The 23,337-nt window shown below is 42.1% G+C and overlaps 1 non-coding gene and 1 pseudogene across 1 annotated transcript; both read right to left on the reverse strand.

Moving 5' to 3' along the window:
- On the reverse strand, nt 1–23,328 carry LOC119742963 (annotated as a pseudogene).
- Trnaa-ggc lies at nt 304–376 on the reverse strand. Its single transcript has one exon. It is a non-coding gene; the product is annotated as a tRNA-Ala (tRNA).
- Nucleotides 23,329–23,337: the final 9 nt, after the last annotated feature.

Here is a 23,337-nt window from a genome sequence, read left to right on the forward strand (position 1 = left end):
AATTATTAGCCCTTAAATTTGGTCCAGTTCATGAAATGATGGCAAATGATCCTATATGCCTTGAACTCAGCTTACTTTCCCGGCTGGTCCTATCTGACTTTGGCGAGCGCTGTGGCTCGTCTGTCGGTGTTCTGGAAGATGGCCCGGATCAGGCTCTTCACGTCACTGGCGCTGAACACCATAGCGAGTGGTCCCTGGAATGACGGAGAGAATCACAGTCTCAAATGTTAAAAGAGCAACTAGACAAGAAGAGGAGTTTCCAACATAAACAATGTTTTTAATTTTAAAGTTGAGCAAAGAAATTGACTGGAGCAGGGGTTGAACCTGTGACCTCCGGATTGCCGTTCCGGTGCTCTACCAACTGAGCTATCCAGCCCTATGTTGGTGGTTTGTCAATGTCTTTGTTCAAGGGACGCTAGTCAGAAGCCATAATCCCACATATACCATGTAGCCAGGGATCACGCCCTAAGTCACGATGCTAGCAACATTAGCAATGCTGCAAACCTACAAATACCAAACAGGGATCACTCAGACAAGATACAACTTTTATTATTACAAATGGGGAACTGACAGCATAGGGCTAGATAGTTCAGTTGATCGAGCACTGGAACGACAATCCGGAGGTCATAGGTCCAAACCCCACTCCAGTCAATTTCTTTGTTCAACCTGAAAGAATTTTCCAGCTTATAATTTGAATCTGATTTGTGTTGTATCTCACCTTGCCCTCCGCCCACCTGTCAACAATATCTTGCATGCTGGCGTCTAACATAAACAGCATCTCGCTGAATGACATCCACTGATCAACGGTACTCTGCACCAAAACTGGTTCCTACGCATCAATCCAAATATGAACAGTCAACCTCCTTTACAATAAGGAATACACTTCTACATGGGCGTCGCCAGGATTTTTCTAGAGGGGGGCAAAATTTGTTTTGCCCAAAAATGCTTGTATTTCTCAACACATTCTCGATTTATCAGTTTTAGAGGGGGGCAGGGACATTTTGCCCCCCCCCCCAACTCATTAAATGTACACAACACTTTGTCTTCGCGCCTTTTTTTCTTTTCTTTTCTTTTTTTGTTCTTCCTTTTTTTTGGGGGGGGGGGGCTTTTCCAGGGGGGGGGGGGCAAGTGCCCCCCTTGCCCACCCCCCCCCCCTCGTGACGCCCATGCACTTCTAGTTGTTTGAAAAGTGGATTTGTGGGCAATTTATGAGCAAATGAAGAATAAGCTTGCAATGGTAATCACGTATCGTTCAAGCAATGCATTATCGGTCGTGTCCATCCTCTGCAACAATATATACAGAGATCATACACTTTTCTAAGCTATGGAGTAGTCTGCTACACACCTAAAAAAACCCACAGTGATTCCTTTTTTTAATGTGAAATAATGCACATCTCAGCGGTTATGTGTTGTTTGCATTCAACAGAATGTGCTTGTTAAAAACAAAAAAAAAACATTTTTGTTTATGTTTGGTATGCACAAAGCAACACACTGTGCATTATTCAACACATGATATACATCACTTCGTGGGCCACCTAACATCTTATCCACAAATTCTGCAACAACAAACAAATTAGATTCAGGAATTGCTTTCTTACCTCATCTTCTCCTGGTTTGATCAAGTGTGGAATTCTATCTTGCAGTCCCGAGAGTAACAAATATAACTGCTGCGCATCATCAGCTGAGTTGAGCAACAACAAAAATGTTCTAACGAATTAGTGGCAGTATTCCACAAGGATATCACAGACGAAACAAGTGTGAGTGCACAATAAGCTCTGGTCACCTTGCATGAAATGATTGTGCATAAAAACAAGCCCGGGCAGCCGTCTCACGTGAAAATCACGAGCTGAAAATTGACCAAAATAAGCCCCCTAATTTTCCCATCCAAATAGTGGGCTACACACTTCGTGACTATTAACATTATTAAGCATTATCTTGCCTCCATTTACAAAATTTTCATAAACAACTTTGCAAAATGTTACAAACAATTTTTGTTAACTATATCACTGTTTTTGTTTGCGAAAATGTTGTAGTTACATTATATTGGAAACTTAGGGAGCTAGCGTTTGCTCAATTTTCCGAGGACAGACATATGCAAAATAGATGCGCATACGCATCGATCGAGACAAACCTCGTTTTCCGATAACTTTTGTCAAGAGTGCATTTACTGACAACGGCATGGCATTTTGTCAATTTTTGGTCAAATAGTTTTGGTCAATTTTTGGGGACAGACAGACAGACTGACCAACTGACCACCAAGTGACATGTAGAAGCTCCTGCCACAGCTTAACAATAGTCCCTAAGACATGTTGAGTTAGGAATTTGTTGGCAGCCTATGCACTCCATGCACAAGTACCACCTCCACACTTTCAAAAGGAGAGTTCAGGGAGACCACTGGGAGGGAGAATCTAATGCATTGCCAACGGCGCCTGACAGCCATGCCAAGACGCCAGAGGTTTGCACAGAATTCAATCAGTTGTGTGTTCTTTACGACATACCTGCATGAAACAGTCAAATACTTTAGGGATCTTCTCACCTCAAGTGACGAGACTTTCTCCACGATGTGCATGAGTACCGTGTTGATGAGTGTAGACATGGCCTTGGTGAAGATGTTACTGGGGAGGATGTCGGTCCAGACTCGCTGGAGGTGACCCAACTGATGGACAACCTGCATTGGAATAAAGACAGGGATCAGATTGCCTCTGAAAGATGCATTCCTTTCGAGACCAGTAATGTCTTTCTCTCACATTCAAAAGGTCTGATTTCAGACAAAATCGTGCCTGTTAAAGGCTTAATATACAACATTTACTTTTGCTGTAATTTTCAGAAATGCAAAATGGAGGATTTCTTTAAAGGATTTGGGAAGATTCCTAGCCAAAAAGGCAGAGGTGAAACTTTACTTTGACTTCATTTTTATCAACAAAATTGAATATTTGAATATTCTTATGTGGAAATCCAAGTCCTAGATTAGGCCGAGTAAAAAAAAACAAAAATAGATTATCGTCCGAGGCTTTGAAAAAAATTAAGGAGGTGAGCACCCCCCCCCCAAGATGGTTGATTTTCCAAGATCATGAATTGATTGATGCATTTTCTTGACTCTTTTGCTGATACAAAATTGTGTCTGAAGGAGCTGTCACCCCTTCTACAAAGGTACAATTTCATTAGAAACAAATACATTGACAATACATTTGTAAATTATTTTGTAAATATATGAATAAAAACAACACAACAAAGGAAGCGAGCAGGAAAAACCTAAGTGGGCCATGGCAAGAAACTGGTTTATTTTTCACTTGGCCTAAAATTTTGGATTGTTGCCGAACCTACTTGTTTAATGGCCCTCTCACATGCCAAGAAGTTGTCGTCAGTGGTGGTCAAAGCCCTCAGCACCAGACAGATTCTCCACTAATTGATCTCGCTGAATTCTCTGCAACATAGAAGCGGTAACAATAACACGATGAGGAAGGTTATTTTGCTTGAATGTGCACATTTGACATCACATAACATTCAAAGCCAAATTCGCTGCAGGTGACTTGATCTGCAACTCCTGCGATCTGCAGCAAGAATACCTGCTGTGATGTCAAAACTTAGGATTGGCGAATCCAAGAAAGATACACTGGCCTTAACCCTAACCCTCCAGGGTATTCAGGCTAGAAACCCTGCTAAATGCAGCAATGTGTAACACTTGTCAAAATGACATGTCTGCTCTTTCAGCAAGATCTATCAGGTCAAAAATCTCCAGTCAAAACTGCCTCCGAGTCTGTGGTCACTGAATGCAGCAGGATACAACTGTGGCATTTTTCAATGAGACTAGCTTGGATTGTTTTAGAATTGGCCGTCTATGCAATGGTGTTGGTGGCTTAGTGCAGCAAGGTCCCACAGAGGATTACACCTGATGTACAGTGTTAGGGTTAACAAGCGGCTAAGTTCTACATCAATAATTAAACAAGCTCGATCGGATCTTGGAGGCTGCGGGCCAACAAATGCATGTGCAACTTATTTTGACCTTTTACCCCATAGCTGTAGGTCAGATGAAGAGGACACCAGGGACATTTTTTAATGTTTGACCCACAACCAACATGTTGACAGCGCTACTTTTGTCATTTGAGCTTATTTGGAATTCGACAATATCTTAACCTTGACCCCATGATGACCTTTAACCCCAGTTTGGTCATGTGACATGGTGGGGCTGGGCTACTGATACTTTTGACAAAGTTGGGTTAAAATCAGTCAAAGTATGTAGGAGCAACAGACAATGTCAACGTTTGGTACTAACTAACTAACGAACGAACTAACTAGCGAACGGACTAACGGAGAGACATGATGATTTGTTGAGCTGCTAGCCGCTGCTAAAAACTCAGTGCTGAAGATTAGTCCGACTGAAATATTGGGAGGTACAGTAGAAACCCAACATGTGTTGACTGGGTACAAATGAGAAAAAAATAGGCTGCTATTTTTTTTACCATTTGAGCCAAGAAACATTCGGATGCCAGCTTCCTGAAGACAGAAATTAGGTCGACAAACATGGACGTGCCATCACAGAGGGGTGGGGGTAAGGATTTACGATACTGATGGCCCAGCGTCAACAGGTGATGGGCGATGTACATGCAGTTGTTGAGGTGGAGAGCGCACACCTGGGGTAGCTTTTGCTGTTTCACAAGAAAAATGAGAAAAAATAATGCAAAAGTCAAGATTTCTGTAAAGCAATTGTAAGACAATATCAATATTACTTTGGTTGTTGATTTCATCCTTGCTTTAACAAGTTCAAGTTGAGATTATTTTGACAAGAACGGAACGAGGCGTGGGATATATTTTCACTCGACCTCAAGCCAGGCGGGTTGAAGCCATCACCCTCGGGCAGCACACTCATATTTCCGGCCTCACTCGCTGCAAGCGAGTCGCTGACAGATATTTCCGGCCTTGCTCCCTGTGTGTTTATCTGTCATCTTTGCGTGTATACATGGCGTCCAGCATGAACTGGTTTAAGGAATATGGGAATATTAGCCTTTGGTGCAATTTTTTTTTTGGGGGGGGGGCTCAATATTGCTCAAAATCTTAAGAAGGGTGCATAACAACTAACTTGTTGACATTTCAGCTCAGTGGTTACTATACATTTTGAGAAAACAGAGAAAATGTTTGCACAATTTTAGGGGTCTCATAACTGGATTTCATTGCTAACACATGAAAAATATGTGCCAGCGGGCACACTTTCTAAAAGCACCTTCACTGATTATTTTCTTCTGAATGATACCAGGCAGAATAGTTTCAATCATAAGTTATTTGGTACCAGTCCTATCTTCACTTTGAGCTAGGATTTTCTCGTTAAATCGATAGGTATGTTTCGGGATAATTGCAATTGTCCCTATGTGCCATTTACAACCCAAGTTAGCAATTCGTCATGTTCGTGCAACAAGGTCGTATCTCCTAAAATGGGCCGTACGAAAAACACAAGTTTCAGAACGTCAAAAGGTCGTATCTCACTTAAAATAACCCGGATGTAACACACAAAGTCAACGGACGTTGAGATACAACGTTTTTACACTGAGTTTATTCGTGCAAGATACAACTTTTTTGCAGAATGGAGTTACGACCTTATTGCACTGACACGACAAAGTCATATTTTGTTAGTGTATTTTAAACACGAGTAGCATTTGCTTTTGCAAAGTTTGGATCTTCATTGGATCAAAAGACAGTTAACAGGTTGAGATTTTCAACCCGGGTTGAGAGGCTCTAGTGTAAAAAGGCATTTAGTGACTACTCATGTTCACTTCTGACTCATGTTCACTACATGTTCACATTTTCATGACACAGACTTGGACTCTATTTATTCGTGCATTTGTTGAAAATAAACTGGCCAAATAATTTACAAAAATTAGGCCTACTCGGTGAAAAATTAGTAATGGTACAAAATCTTCCCATAAAATGTGTCAGTTGCCCCACAAAGTGATATATCGTGTGCACAAGGTCCATAGATGATCTGTCACTTTGTGGTGCACCTGAAAAATTGTTACATCTGACATAATATCATTTTGAAGAAAAACTGCATATTGAAAAAGTCTTCTTTTTATCCAATGGTCTTTTGACTAATCTCCAAGACAATCTTTGAGCACCTATCTCTGCATTTCGGACAGTTTGTTTTGAGCAACTATGACATTTAGCAGATGACAGTGAAATTCAGAAGTAACGAATGACCGTTTAAAGAAGTCTAGAAGTTGACTCACCAGACTATCTCTGTGGTATGTGGGTACGACACCACAAAATATCTCAAACATGTTTCGCACTGTGTAGAACAGCTGGATGGCACTGCAAACATAAAAATAAGACATTATCAAAAATCCTTTACACTATGTGGGTTAATGTTGAATATATTGCGTACACTGACCTACAAAATGTTCAACACAATTCAATTTGCCTGGACAAAAGGCAAGAGGGTTGTGGGTTTGAATTCAGTCGCTGGTCATATGTTGGGCAAGCCACTTCATCCCCACTTGACTCTCTTAAACCAGGAGTACAAATGGGTACCGGCATTAGCTGAGGAGTAACTTAAGATGGACCAGCATCCCATCCAGGGTGAATAGAAATATTCCCGGTCGTTTCATGCAAAGGAAACCATAGATAAATGGTGGCCTGATGGGCCATATTGGCTCACGACAGACTTTAATTTACTATAAACACATCAGATCAGGCAGTTGACATGGGTGGCGCAGTGCGTAAAGCACTTGCCTCTCACCGCTGTAGCCTGGGTTCGATTCCCGGATCGGGTAATATGTGAGTAGAGTAAGGATGATTAGCTCCCCAAATTAATTAATGAAAATGCAAAGCCAGATGGACACATTTTCCAACTCACCACTGTGGTGTATTACTAGCAGCTTCTTGTAATGTCTGGTAGGCTAGACTAACAAGACACTCTATGCTTTCACTGACTGCACACTCAGGCAGTGCAAAGATACCCTCGCTGACGTGGCACTTGTCCTGAAAGAAGTTAAAAAAATATGCATTGCAAGTGTCCTCAAGTGAAATTGAATATTTAATATGATAAGTTCATTCAACACATTTCAACAAAAAAATATTTCAATTAATGTTTTAAACTTGCAAGAACTCTTAAAGGCTGATTAGAATGACAAAATCAAATCCAGTTTAGTCTTGAAGCGCACAATTTCCAACAAATTCTAACCTTGGCATCTTGTTTTTGATCTTTGACGTTCTTGTTGTCACCTTCATTGTACCAACTCTCTTTGTATTGTGCAGCTCTCTCTTCATCAGCTTGCAGGCTTCAACTATCAGCTCTTGACACTTGCAAAAAGGAAATAAACCAAACATAAACAATGTCAGGGATGTAGTCAAGTACATCACAAGTCCAGTCACAAGTCCAGTCACATGTAAATCACAAGTCCAGTCACAAGTAAATCACAAGTCCAGTCACAAGTCCATCACAAGTCCAGTCACAAGTCCAGTCACAAGTCCAGTTACAAGTCCAGTCACAAGTCCAGTCACAAGACTAGTCACAAGTCCAGTCACAAGTCCAGTCACAAGTCCAGTCACAAGTCCAGTTACAAGTCCAGTCACAAGTCCAGTCACAAGACCAGTCACAAGTCCTTTCACAAGTCCAGTCACAAGTCCAGTCACAAGTCCAGTCACAAGTCCAAACAAACTGAATGTTGCTATTAAAGAAATGTTGCCACAACATATTGAGAAGTACCTTAAAAAAAATAATTCACCTTTTTGTTAGCAAAGTGGACATCGACATCTCTGGCGTAGGTCAGCAGTGGAGAAGCAGTTTCTGCAATAAACCCTGAATAAGAGAAATTCTCTGCTATTTCAAATATTTAGCTTCAAGGCAGTGTTTTATTTTATTATTTATATGAGGCTTCCAGCGGTCAAAAATAAATCAGCGTATTGTATGCTTTTGTGAAACGAACCAAGATAGCAATCATTTGGAAATTCTCCGGCGCGCCCTCATCCAGGCATTTTCGCTGCAAACTCACAGTTGTCAACCACTCAACAGAGCGTAGTGCGCGGTTCCGTTGAACAAAGACGCCCACGCAGCAAGCATGCAGCGCGCAGCAGGCCAGATATACGCGCCCTGTTGTCAACAATTACAATGGCAGCTTCAAATAGTTTGACGAAAAAGGAGAAATGAAGACAGTGTCTTGAATTGTATTTCTAGCGAATTAAGTCAGCTCGATATAAAAAATAATAATATTGGACGGCTTTTTTGGGGGGGATACAAGAATATATTGTCTTCGACTCGTACAATATTGTCATAGCTCATGCAATATATTCTTGTATCCACCTCAAAGCCATCCAATATTATATAAATATTCTGTATGATTATTTGTTTTGGTTTGCTGTGTAACTGCTGACTGACCTGTTTTCCGTAGAGAAGCTTCAAATCCCTCGGTAGCCGTGATGACAGCTTTGTATTCATTGAGCTAAAATGGTGAATATGATAAAATAAACAAATTAACAAATGTTATCATACACTATTTCTGTAAATACATTTTCAAACATGAATATTCACTACACAGCATTAAATGTGCAGACTTTTTTTTTTTTTTATTCATATACACCACAAAATCACAAGTGAATTTTATTGTTTCTACCAAATTGGCACAATTCCATCACTGAAAACCTCCCGGTTCGATTTTCAGTGTTTTAATTTCTAGAATAATTTTTTTTCCCTCAAATTTTCCAATTAAGATTTTCAAATAATATTCTAATAAAATAAACTTTAAAGGGGCACTAGGTCCTGAAATCCCCGAAAATTTCAGGTTTTGGATTGTTTACTTATCCTTCAATAAACTCCAGCTAAGACGGCACTCTCGGGACCAGAGAATTTGTGACGACTTACGCGAATGTCGGCTTCTGCTGCAAGTCGTCATTTTGCCGACTTACACAAATACACAAATTAAATCACAAATACACAAATTAAATAGATCGCGAGGGGAGCTCTCGGAATTGAACGGGAAATTTCACTTTTCATCCGACTCGTAAGCAAACTTTAGCATCTTGATTTTAATCATCGATCTCTCCTTGTACCTCAGGTGGCGTATCTAGTAATTTGAAGGCTGTTTTGAGGTAAATCTGATGTTTTTATTTGCCAAAGTTGTGTTTTTTGGGGGGTCAACGGCGGTCGGCAGAATAGTGTCGCGCGACTTTTCTCATGGTTTCTCGAGAAGCGCCACCAAAATCATTGAAAAATTTCATATTTTAGTCTTCATTGTCCTGTTTGAAGTCGATTACTAGCTTCGTAAATGCCTGTTGCATCGTATGAGGTATGAATTATGGAATCTGGGTCGGGATAATATAGGGAAAATGGACCGTTTTTGTAATGCACTGGGGATACAGAGTCCGGGATTTCGGGACTCTTACGACCCGGTACTTTTAACGTAGTTGTGACTCCAGGGGGGTCAGACAAGTCGACCGTTGAGACAACTCGACTCAGGACAAGTCGACCGTTGAGACAACTCGCCCATTGAGACAACTCGACCGTATGTGTGATAAATGGAAAGACAAATCTACCGTTGAGACAAGTCGACCGTCGAGTCAAGTCGACTCACTTGTTTTGGGGCCTAGTTTTGGGGATAGTACTGGGGATTTTGACGGTGGCTGATCGCCGATTGGGAGTTATGACACATGAGTTTTTTTGTTGCAACTCAAAAAAAAAACAGAGCCGATATAGCGCAGCGTGATTGACCGTGCACATCGTCCGTTTTTCCGGGCCGCGCACATCCCCGGTCAATGTGGCCGTACCGTGCACGGTGACATCGTTTTTTGCCGGGCCTGTGCGCGCACTTATCCCTGGTCAATGTGGCCGCGCCGTGCACGGTGGCATTGTTTTTGCCGGGCCTGTAAGCCCACTTGCTGCGCCGGTCGACTTGCCCGCGTGCTGGGCCGGGCCTGGTCCTCGCAGGCGGGGCGCGCCGGCCCAACGCGACGGCCACCGGATCGGAGCGCGCCTCTGTGCATTGAGTATGCCCGTGCTGTGCCCGGGTTCTGCCACAGATTGCAACTTTTTCTGCTCCACGTGTATACATTTTCATTGAGTCGAGCTGTCTCAACGGTCGAGTTGTCCCGAGTTGAGTTGTCAAACCGGGCGAGTTGTCTCAAGGGTCGAGTTGTCTCAACGGTCGACTTGTCCCGAGTCGAGTTGTCTCAACGGTCGACTTGCCCGACATTCGACTCCAGCTCTAATGCGATAGGCATTAGGGCTGAAGTTACTCAAGGTAAGTTACATCATGCACAGTGGTTTAAGACCCAGACATCGGGTCCAATTTTTTTTTTTAACTTTAGTAAAAAAAACCTTCGATTGGAGTCTGAAAAGCAAGTTTTTAGTATAAAAAAAACTATTTTCAAATTTAATGCACTGTTTTAGAGATATAACAATTGTTATGTACATTGATGTGTGAGTTAAATGAAATAAAGGATTCATATCTTGTTTAAATATAACGTGTTTGCCAAAGCATATAAAGGTTTGTTTTCAATTTTAATATTGCTTTTAATATTGCCCATCTCATACCCATTCGAATGGTGTATAGTATGATATGGACCAATTATAGGATGACGTTGAAACAAAACATTATAAAAAACGACTAAAATGGAACAAAATGTAATATTTTCATACATTTACGATCGCACATTTTGAAGAGTACCTTCTAGTACCCACCGTAAAATGTCATAAATTGGTAATATTTTGAATGACTAAACATTCCTTGTCAATATTAAATCGCGGAAAATTATCGGAAATGTTCCTTTTGGCTGTACAAGACGAATTTCGGAACGGTGTTTTCGACAGAAATTCGAAAGAAATATCGCCTCGTGCGCGAAATAGCGCCCTCTGTTGATACGCATGGTCAGCAAAATCGAGCAATACTTCCCAGTTAGTTTGTACGTCCGCATCGCGTCGTGTTTGCATACAGAGAGGAGACTTTTGCGACGAAAGCGAAGTATTTCGTGCATTTACAATAAGGTACGCATATTTACTATCGATTGCATGGATTGTAGGGTAGGTTATTTAAGAAAATTTCGCAAAAACAATGACAGAGAAACGTGGTTTTCGATATTTTTTTTTGGACATCGACACGGGTTGCAATTATTTTCGGGCAAAGGAAAACACAGGGGAAAAGTAAAGACCATCTCGGCCAACCAGACTTGTTTTCCCCAACCCAGGGAAACCCGATATTCAAGGACTCTGCAACCAACTCCAGACCGAAGCTGTCATTGTGATTTAAACCAGACTTCTTCAGGCTTAATTGAACATAAAGATCTTAATATTTCTTAGAATATTTTTTTGACATCGACGGCCGTCCATTCCTTTTTTTCTCGATTGTGCATGGTCTCATATTTTTTTTCTGTTGCCAATGGCTTTAACAGGAAGATGGCACAGTCAGATACGCCACCCTCTAATGAGGAGATCTGGAACAAATACTTAAAGGGCAGATGGGTTGGAAGAACCAAGAGACCAGACTACATAAACGTAGCTAGGGAAATTGTATCCGATTACAACCTGCAGAGTAAATTTACGGATCTATACATCTCCAAGCAACTCAGAAAATTGAGAGAGAAGTGTATCAAATGGAACAAATCTCCGTCGTTCCCAGGAACCAAGAAAACGTTCCTTGATGAACCATTTGTAACCATGACTGTTGCAAAAGAGCGAGTGATCGATACTTCATCAGTTACGGTTGTGGAGGCCATGAATTTGACAACCATGTCAGAAGGGGATACCCTTGATGTTCCTACAGCTGAGCCTGATCGGCCGAGAATGAATCCGCTCGATGAAGTAGGACCGCGGCAGCAGTTTAGAAGAACGGGTGCAATAATGGATGAAATGAGACTAGAAGCTGAGGAAAATGGAGTATCCCCAACTCAGTTACTTGGTTTTCTGTTACATAAAGAGAACTACGTTGGCAATAGAAAAATTGCTGATGTTGGCATGAGGCTGTTTACGGGATCATCAGTCGTCAACGAGATGTCTGTAGACAAAGGACTTTATTTTCTCTCGTCTTACAACCTAGGGAGAACCTCTTACACTAATCTCAGACGCGACTTAAAGGAGCATGTCAATCTACCCGCTCATTACAAGTTGATGGAGAAGAAACGTTCCATAACACCAGAACTGAGCCGCTACTGTGTAGGAGATTATGAGGGTGTTACGGCCTCCCTTAAGCAATCTTGCAGCAATCACTTGACCCGACTGATTGAGGCGCAACCCGACATCCTGCCAGGTTACTATAAAGTCGTATGCAAAGATGGACTGGATGGATCTGGGCGTCATGCTATTTATCATCAGACTGATCAAGCTAAGACTTACAATATGATATTGTATATGTGGACACCACTTGAAATCATCAAAGAAGATGATGCTTCTGCAGGATCATCAACACATGCATCAGGTGCGATTTGGTTCGATAAAAATAAAGTTTGCAATCAATATTCGTTTATTAGATTAGTTTAGTTATTTAAAATATGTATAAAATTTATTTATTTTCATACAACTGTTTTAGATTATTGCTTTTAATCTTTTATTCCTGAAGATTACTTCAATGAAATTTTATTTTTTAAACAGGGTCGGCAGTATGGAAGGAGAACTCCCCCAATAGTCCCAACGCTGCTGTACCTCTATTTCTCATCAAGGGCAAGGAAGATCGTCAATTCCTTGAATCTGTTATTCCTCCCATAGAAGCGGAAAAATTGGATTTGTCTACTAATGGCATCGAAATCAGTGTCTCTGGGAAAACGTATCACTTCCTATTCGAGTTTAACCTCACAATGGTTGACGGAAAGATGATCAAACTGCTGACAGGAAGAGGAGGGGCATATTGCGTCCTGTGTCCGGCATCAAGAGAAGAAAGCCACAATCTGGAGCGCATTGATGAAGGTTTCCAAATTGGAGAAGTGAGTAATGAAGCACTGAGGAATCTATTCCAGGATCTTCAAGATGAAGGCCAAGTCAAGAGCAAACCTGGCGACTATGAACAGCGGCTAGGACTCACTCAAAAACCCATCACCACATATGATATCAAAGTCTTCCCAATACTACACGCAACTCTTCGCTCAATGGACTGGATTTTGAAGATCGTCTACCACTTGGCTGCCGGAATAAGAATCTGGAAGGAAAACTTCACAAACGAGGCAAAGATCGAAAACGCCAAAGAGAAGGTGAAGTCCTACTTGTATGACAAAACGGGTATACGGGTGGATGAACCTGATCCAGTGGGCAAAGGTGGTACGTCAACAACAGGCCCAATCTCGAGGCGCTTGCTTCATGAAAGTGAAACACGCCAAGTCCTGATGGAATGTGTACCGGAAAGAGGTCAAGACAGAGCAAAACTTTCACAGATCGTGTCGAATGTGTCGATAATTCTCCGTCTGGTGTCATCTACAGAATTTGTCAACTCCGAGAAATTAGATACGCTTTGCAAAGACACAAGCAGGATGCTTCTAGAGCAGTTTCCAAGCTTCAGATTTACGTGCTCAGTGCACCAGCTTCTCGCGCATAGTGCCGAGTTGGTCGCAGCGAACAAAAGCCATGGCCTGGGAACACTTTCCGAAGAGGCGCTTGAAAATAACAACAAAAACATTCGGAAGTACAGGGAACAGCTATCCAGGAAAACCACACAAGAGGACAATCTAAGTGATGTATTTCATCGTCTTTGGTTAAAAGCAGATCCAGTACTCCGCAAGTTTCGGCATGTTGACAAGTGTTCCTACTGTGACGCCGACCACCATGTGCGTTCCTGTCCGAAGAAGGCGGCGGATTTTGGCGGAGTGAACACCGAAGATGACCTGTTTAATTTCTTCCTTCAATAAGTCACAAATAGTACCAGCACGTATTCCATTCAATTCACGAAGATTGAATCAATTTAATACTCAACAACTGATCACTACATTCAGCATTTTATTATGAAAGGTTTTCAAAGGACGGTAGAAATATCTTGGGGACAATTGATTATTATTTAAGTAGTATTTTGGGACACAAACCAACACATAATGTAAAAAAATACCACAAAATCACTACCTTAGAAACGTAAATTTGCAACCTGGTTTAATCTTTATTTCATCCAGTAAATCAAAAATTAACAAGAGAAAAAATTGTCAATACCGCGCCGGTAATAAGCCGTATGGACGTGTCAAAAATATTAATGCAGAAATTGTTGCAAGAGGGCGCTATGCATAAGTAGCGCCCTCTTTAGAATTTTGCTCCGGATTTTTGACAAAATTGGCGAGTTACGTTTTATATAATTTCCAACCTAGTTTTAGAAACCCAGAGATGGCTTTTGAACATGCTTCGTGTATTTTATTTGAATTTTTACCGTTTATTATCCTTAAATGTACTGATGTCTGGGTCACATATGGTTTTAAACCACTGTGTCATGGGACTATGTCATTGCCAATTACCCCTAGAACTTAGCTGGAGTAACTCCAGCTGACATGCTCATAATATTCATTCACATGTATCGCTGGAGGTGTGGTAGCAAGAGACCCTAAAAAAATGGCCTCTCAAAATTGTTCATTTTCACCTCTAATATCCCACCTCGGATTTCATTTACATACCTCGTAGATTCAGCAGTCATTCACAGAGCCTAATGATCGACTTGAAACAGACCATACAAAAAACGTCTGGTGAGGTCAGGAAGATCACTGGTGGAGCTGTTGAGCTGGGAACTGATGTCTCCCTGAATACCAACAAAAAATAAAGATACCAAATTGACTTCTTTTGACAATAAAAAGTAACATCTTAATCAGTTTGCATCAGAGGACGTGATAAGACGCACTGGCTGTTTTTATGCACAGGCAGGGCTGATGGATTTTCTAGGGTTAAAAGGTCAAAATTGCCTCCACTCACCTCCGGGTAACATTCTGCTTTTGCACACACACAAAAGTCTGAGAAGTCATACAGGCCAGACTGTGTGTTGATCTTGAATTGGCCATTGTGCATGGCCAATTGTTTGACAATTTACGTTCCAGTGCACACCTCAAAGTATTGAACCATATGAGGTTTCGGCACAAAGTGGGACGCTTGGGTAAAAAGAACCCCTATGCCAAATATCAGGCCAAAATATTTTCATGAAAAAAATGCATCATTTTACCAACTTGCTGTGCTCACATTTGTATGGCCCTTAGCACAGAGATTACTCCAGTGTGTGGCCATAGAATAGGCTAGGTTTTTACCAATGGTGCAATAAGTGATAACCACAGACACCAATGCCTATCTCATCAGACAGCCCCACATACCTAGTCTAGGGGCTAGACGTTATTATGGTTTGATACGCGATAACCCCCGCAGCGATAACCCCTGCAAGAGGGAGCTCTCACTCATGACCAACCAATATCACCCACCATCAAAACTTTCTACATGCAGTTTACCATTACTTTTATATAAACATGAGGCTAGGATATTTCCAGGTTTTAGTGAAATTCATCCAATTGCCTTTAAATTCTGTTATACAAAATTACATAAAGACCCTGAGAAATCTTCACCATGGAGAACATCGTGAACTCTTAATAGAGCACAAACTGTATTATCATTATCGAGAGTTGAATGCTTAGAGAGCAAACTCACCACAAATCCAAAATGTCTTGGGAGGTTTTGGATCTCAATCTTGAAGATCTCTGAGGTGAAGTGCTGTTGTGTCCGATAGTGATAAGGATCCGTTATAGCAGCGCCAGTCACTGGTACGTCAGAGGTGCTGGTGGAATGGTTATCTTGTGGGTCAAGACCTGATAGACAAAAACGAACAATTAAAAAACCAACTCCAATCAGAGAAAATAAATTTACTTTGATTTTTTTTAAGCATGAGATATTTGTAAGTTTAATTATGAGTTTTCAAGTGAGACACTGCACAACAAAATCAGTTCACACTGACAAACAGATCAATGAATTGCAAATTTTGAATAAAAAACATCCCAAAGTTGAATACTGTTAATATAGATGTACAACAATTGTACACAGTACCTGAAAAAAAAATTAATGCTTTAAAATATGAACCTCTTTGTAAAGTTAGAGATAAACCTATATATAAATATCTTAATTTGGACGGTTCCCAAAAATGACCAATTTCTACAAGCTGCTGTTGTGTGCGCAATTCAAAACTGCCAAGCACAAATAATGCTACGAACTATCACCATTCTGGTATTTGAACTAGTATGCTTTTCTGATACTTGATACTTTATTGATGCCTCATAATATTTTGATATTTTTATTTACCTTTTTTAATGGGCATTGTATTAATCAACAAAAGAATGAATCAAATTAGGTTTTGCCCTTCACCGATGTATAATCACTGTATACTCAGTGTGGTACCTCCCGAGTAAAAGTTGGAAAAAAATCACTCGGGTGGGACTCAAACCCACAACCTCCTACTTTCTAGTGCAGACATCTTACCACTCGACCACCGAGCTGGTTGGTTCAAATCTGATGTACATAGCAGCGGGTACTGCATTAACTATTCATAAAATGGATAGTCGGTGAAGGGCAAAACCCAATTTGATTTACATCACCCCGACGCAAAATTCCATCTTAAGCCGTGTCCGCACTGGACTTTTTTTTTGGAAGGTTTTACCGAGATGATGGTAAAATGAGAAATGGTCAAATGTGACCACGTCCGCACTTGGACTTTCGACATGGGAAATTTTACCCAGACCGCGTGGGAGAAGTGGCCGAGCTGTCACAGTCACGTGCACAGGAAATAAAATGCCGATCACATTTTTTTTCAGCCCCCGATACGCACAGTATAATATTACACACACCATTAAAATGCACAATATAATCGTAACATACGATGTTATTTCATCTTGACACGATAAATCTTGACGAAAATGCCTACTATTCTGACGCATTAGTGATGGACGACATCGAAGCCATACGGCAGCAGTTCCATCGGTAATTGCTGGTTCCCACCGCATGCTAACAGAATCAAAGCTATGATGTAGGACCGGAACCAGGGACTGCGGCCTACGTACGGTGCCATGCAGACTGCACGGCGTAACAGGACGAATTTGGATCGTAGAAAATACAAAACAAACATTGGCGGAGAAAAAGAATAACTGCAAAGTATTTCCCAGAACGTGATCTTGATATTTTCTGTGAATGTATTCTCCGTTAAAATATATTTATAACGAGATTTTACCGCTCGGACTTGACACACCGCAGCGTACCGGTACGTGTTTCCACAAAATGTTGGGCCACATCACGTGTGGGATCGTGCGGTCTCTGTATGCATGATACTCGCGCTCGGGCCGGATCTCACTTTCCTGAGCGGCTTTTACCGACTCGCACTGTCCGCACTGGACTTATCGTCTCAGGAAAAGTGACCTGGTCAATTTTCCTGGGTGCGTGGTCAGTTTTTGGCCAGTAAAAGTAACCGCTGGACTCAGGAAAAGTAACTGAGAGGAAAACGTCCTAGGCTGTCCGCACTGGACTTAAAATGGGAAAAGTACCCATAGTCTCGGTAAGTTTGACCAAAAAAAGTCCAGTGCGGACAAGGCTTTATAGAAGAATGAATGTTTTAAGATATGAATGGCTTTGTAAACTTTGCATTCATTCATCAGAAATTCACAAGTTTGTCAAGCCCCCTAGGACCATCTTCAAGTGGAATGACGTGGATGAATCCAAGCTGAAAAAATCTGTCCTCGAGCTTAAGACTGAATTCATGCAGTCATCTCCAGAAACCAGAACAGTTGAGGCAAATTGGAGTATTTTTAGGGACAGGCTGAAAACTAACGAATTAGTACCACAAAAACCAGTCCAGGGACATTCTAGACCCTCATGGCTCACTACTGTCCTAATCCGTTGCTGCAGGAAGAAAGAGCGCAGCTATGTGAAGGCAGTAACAAGCGGTCTACATTCAAACTTTTGCAAAAGCAAGTGAACAGCGAAATCCGAAGGGCTAAACGCACACATTTACAAGAAACTACATCTACAGATAACCCCCAGAAATTTTGGCGATACGTAAACAGCACTCGCAAAGACAACACAGGGGTTCAGGTTCTAAAACTCAACGGGAAAAATATCACATCTGACCAAGAAAAAGCTGAAACCCTACAAGACCAATTCTGTACAGTGTTTTCAGCAGGGATGACACCGATGTGCAGCCAGTTATACCACCGAGTCCCTACTCAGACTTGACAAACATCACCGTGTCTGTTAGCGGAGTCCTCAAGTTACTGACGTCGCTCAACTTGAAACTAGCTGCCAATGAAGTTGCCCCAGTACTCGCATTCATATTCCAACAATCACTTGACCTGGGTTCTCTACCATCTGACTGGAAGAAAGCCAACGTAACACCCATTTTAAGAAAGGCTCTCGTGCAGACCCGGCAAACTACAGACCTGTGTCGTTGACCTCTGTTTGCTTTAAGTTATTAGTGCACATCATTGATAGCCAATAAATGAAACACCTCCAGGAACACGACATCCTAAATGAAAACCAACATGCTTTTCGTAAAGGCCTGTCCTGCAAATCCCAACTCGTAACAACTCTGGATGACATCTCCTACAATTACAATAATCAAATCACCACAGAAATGGCAGTACTTGACTTCTCCAAAGCATTCAACATAGTTTCTCATCAAAAACTGGTCCAAACATTAGACTACTATGGGATAAGTACTGACCATCGGTTAGTAATCTGCAACCTGAAGTGGAAATTCCGTCGTCATGCTACTGCACGTGGACTACGACCTCAACATCCAAACGTTGAAGCCCTGAAGTCGGAACAATCGTCTGAAGTCTTTCGGCAGCTGGTTCGATCCCGTGTTACTCAAGGTGACTCTCTTGAAGCTGTCGCATGTGTCATACACGAAGCATCTCTTGGGACCTGTGGTACACAAACATCCCAGAAGAAACAGCCGTACCTGTCTGAATTAACTCTTCATCTGATTCAGCGCAAGAGGAAGGCTGTAGGCACTCAAGAATTCACAGCTCTGAGGAATGAGGTCAAACATGCATGCCAGAAAGATCTCAACGAATGGTTGGTAACTAATATCAATACATTGAACCAAGCATACCAGAATCACAATTGCAGAACTCTGTTCAAAACTGCTGATGTTCTCCTTCAGAAAACGGTCTGGTATTGGAGACAGCTGAAGAAGAAATACAGCGTTGGCATCAGTATGCTGTAGATCTATTTGAGTCCAATCGGCCACGTCCACCCCATCACACAACTGAGGTTGAACGAAACCCGCCGTCACCGGAAGAGACCAAGAAAGCCATACAGGCACTGAAAAACCACAAGGCTCCCGGAGTTGATTGCGTCACATCTGAAGCTCTTAAAGCTGCGACGCAGGACCCAGAGATATTCAAAACCCTTCATGGGGCCGTGTGTAACATCTGGAACTCTGGAAAGTGGCCACAGTCGATGACCAAGTCAGTGTACATCCCGTTGCACAAAAAGAGTGACCGAGGCTTGTGCAACAACTACAGAACACTTGCACTAATCAGTCATGCCAGCAAAATTGTTCTGAATGTGATACAACGCAGACTGGAAAGAACTGCTAACATCGAAGTGAGTGACACCCGATGTGGCTTTGTAAGCGGTAAAAGCACAACTGATGGAATCTACCTCCTGAAAGGTGTGGCGGAATGGCACTACGCAGGAAAACGCCCTCTCCATCTGGTCTTTGTTGACTATAAGAAGGCATTTGATTCAGTTAATCATGCACTTCTGTTTGCAAAGCTACGATATCTTGGCGTGGAGGAGGATGTGATGCGGCTACTTGAGGATCTTTACATCAACTCAAATGGCAAGCTCCGGTGGAAAGGTCGGATGGCAGACGAGTTTGAGACACCAGTCGGAGTACGCCAAGGCTGTCCATTGTCACCAACACTCTTCAGCCTCTACACTGAGTGTCTCATGCGAGAGTGGTACAATCGCACAGCACACCTAACGGCTCCAGATGTCAGTGGTATCCCCCTAAAGGAGATCAGATATGCTGATGACCTGGTACTGATGGCACTGTGCAGAGCTGATGCTGAAGAGATGCTTACTACCCTGGGTGATATATCTGACGGGTATGGGTTAGCCATCCACCCTGGTAAGACTGCATATATGATCATCCAGCCAACAACCGATGACAGCACCATCACATACCGCTCGGCACAAATACCTCGTGTCACATCTTTCAAGTATCTAGGAGTGTTGATCGACCACACAATAGACGACAGCAAGGAGGTTCGGATGCGGTTAGGTATGGGCAGATCCACTCTTCGGCAGTGCAAGTATCTGCGCTCTCCCCGCGTCAGCCTTGAGGTAAAGGTACAGCTTGCTCGGGCCCTAGTCATATCAAGGGTACTGTATGGTGCCACCACCCTATCGTTGAAGGCAGCTGACATCAAACGCCTAGACAATTTTGGCCGAACCATTTGGCGTCACCTGCTCAACATCAAGTGGCAAGATCATGTGACAAATGAAAGACTGATGGAGATGATCGGTGACCGGTGGTGCTTCAGCAGTGATGGAACGAAAGGCAGCATGGTTGGGCCATGTGGTTCGGCATGGCGGCAGCTGTTGTGGATGGGATGCCAGTGGGATGTCGTCGCTCCGTGGGCCGGCCAAAGATGCGCTGGGTGGACAACATCCCTGAATGGTCTGGGTGTGACACCAACGAACTGAAAGCAGCAGCACTGGAAAGACGGGCTGTGGTGGGAGCGGCGCCAGTGATCCCAACTGTGTATAATTTGAGGAGGAGACCACGGGTAAATGCCTATGTCTAACGAATGAATGAATGGGATAAGGGGAAAAACACAGAGATGGATCAGGGAATTCTTAACCAACCGGTCACAAAGAGTTGTGGTAAATGGAAAATCTTTGAAATGGCAAAGTGTCGACAGTGGCATACCACAAGGCACCGTGCTTGGCCCCCATTGTTTTTACTTTTCATCGATGACATTAGCAAATCAGTGACTGGCACAACTCTCCTTTTCGCTGACGACTGCCTGTTATATCGGAAGATCTGCTCATCAACTGATGAACTGATGTTCCAAAAAGACCTGGACAACTTGGCTCACTGGGCGCAAACCTGGGGAATGAAATTTAACTCCAGCAAATGTAACATCATGCGAATCTCCGGGAAGCGGGCCCCCGGCAAAACTAACTACACCATGTTAGGATCCAACCTCGTAGAGAAAACCAACATCACATATTTGGGAATAATCATTCAGAATAACCCAAGTTGGAATCACCAAACAGCACATGCCACTTCCAAAGCAAGTTGTATATTGAACTTCATCAAAATAAATTTTCATTCTGCATCCAGATCAGTCAAAGAAAAGCTGTACTTAGCAGTAGTCAGACCACACCTAGAATATGGCAGCATTGCTTGGAACCCTCACATAGCTAAGAACATAACATCCCTGGAAAAAGTGCAACTGATGAGGGCTGCTCGTTTCGTAATGCGAGATTATTCCAGACTGAGCAGTGTGACCGACATGTTGACAACCCTAGGCTGGTTTTCACTGGAAGAGAGAAGGAAAGTTAACCAACTTACCTACTAAAATAATACACAACATAGTTCACATTAACTCATCATCCATAGTCCCCAAACCAGCACCGGCTCATAGAATTCACAACCACCAGTTCACAGAAATTGCAGCAAGGACAGACATCTATATGCAGTCATTCCTACCCAGAACTATCCGGAAATGGAACAAGCTCCCTCAAGACACCACAGACGCCCCAAACCACAACACCTTTAAGGATTTAATTTAGTTCCACTTCCCAAGGCCTCCTTGCTAGACTTCCACGTGGAGTATTCAGGATAACCACCAAGTACCAAGTAAAGGTGCAATTTTTTTATGAAATTGAACCCTCATTCCCCCAATTTATAAAAATTACCTGGAAAGCAACAAAACTATCTCGCAGCAAAATTAATTTCACTGGGTTAAAGTATTAAGTTTCCAATAAGCAAGAATGGACAAAATAACATGAATGAGATTACACTTAGCTGACCTGGCAAAGGAGCAAATGTCCTCACCAAGTAAAAGAATAACAAGTCACCTTTGGATTTGTCCTCCTCATCTTCATTGGGAATAACATCCATAGTGATGGCCACATCTGTTGGCATCTTGACAACATCACCCTCTGTAACTGTGGTTGACGTTACCTCCCCAGTTGGGACATCATCAGAAGTTGGTCCCTGCTACTCATCCATTTTGGTGTTATTACGTTGGACCAAAAACACACTGGAAATATAAAGAAACTGCACATAAAGCAGTTGTATACTATTGAAAGCCATGACCAGTGGGATATCTAGGGGGAGGGTCAAAATTTGTCCCTGCTCATTTTGACTTTTTAGGACATATCATTTTCTGATGGCTGATAGGTCATTTAAGGGAAAAATTACGGCGATCGTGAAGTGTAGGGCCCCCGTTTTGTTTTGATCAAATTAGAATCAAAAATGTTTTTTATTGCTCAAAACTCACCTTTACAATCAAAAGCAGCCTTTCTCAATTCTAATAACACCCATTTTCCAATTTTGAACAGATTCTTGGGGTAGAAATCACGTTTTTTTACTGTGCGGTTTGTACCTTGGGATTCAGCGCGCCTTGCATGCTCACGGAACATCGCGCGGTGATTGCCATCTTAATTTTCGGGTCGCATGTTGTCGCCGCGCCGTCATTGTCATTTTACCCCCAAATTTCCCTCAAAACATCAAAACCCTGCCCTCTATCTATGACAAACCTGTTTATTGAGAATGTTGCAAACTATTATGGTAGGTCAAATAATTTTTAAGTGGATTTTGTTCCCCAAGTTATAGGAACCGGGCCCTGCACTTCACGATGGCCGAAGTATTAACTCAACTGTAGCTGGAGTTACCCAGCCCTAAATTTTATCATTGGGTTGTCATCTAGATGACAACCCAATGATACCCAATTGGGTGCTGGGTAACTCCAGCTAACTCAACTGAGAAAACACTTAAAAATTTTCAGACCAGTCTCAAAGGGTTTGTGCACAGGGTGGCAAGTGATGGCCAGATACGGGAATCTTTCCTTTAATGTTAATTGTTATTGTTAATTAAGCATCTCAAACTTTTCACGAATGAGATACCACGCTATTGAATACAAATAATAAACGCAGTACGTCTATCAAACTCAAAGTATCATGTCCGATATGGCCACTTTTTGCAGTACGTTTCAGTTTCACTAAATAAAATAATGCAGATTTCACCAATAGCTAATATTAACAACTAAATTAATGTTATCATTTATTAAATGGTTAGATAAAATTATCTACTGATACTGACCAAGAAAGTGACACAGGCAACAGGTTTCGGCCACTCGGAAGATAGCGCCAGATTTACAGTCGCGTGTTTATGTTGTTGAATGCTGCCCTCATGTGTC

Source organism: Patiria miniata, unplaced genomic scaffold (assembly GCF_015706575.1).
Source record: "Patiria miniata isolate m_02_andy unplaced genomic scaffold, ASM1570657v1 HiC_scaffold_6, whole genome shotgun sequence".
Classification (NCBI taxonomy): Eukaryota; Metazoa; Echinodermata; class Asteroidea; order Valvatida; family Asterinidae; genus Patiria; species Patiria miniata.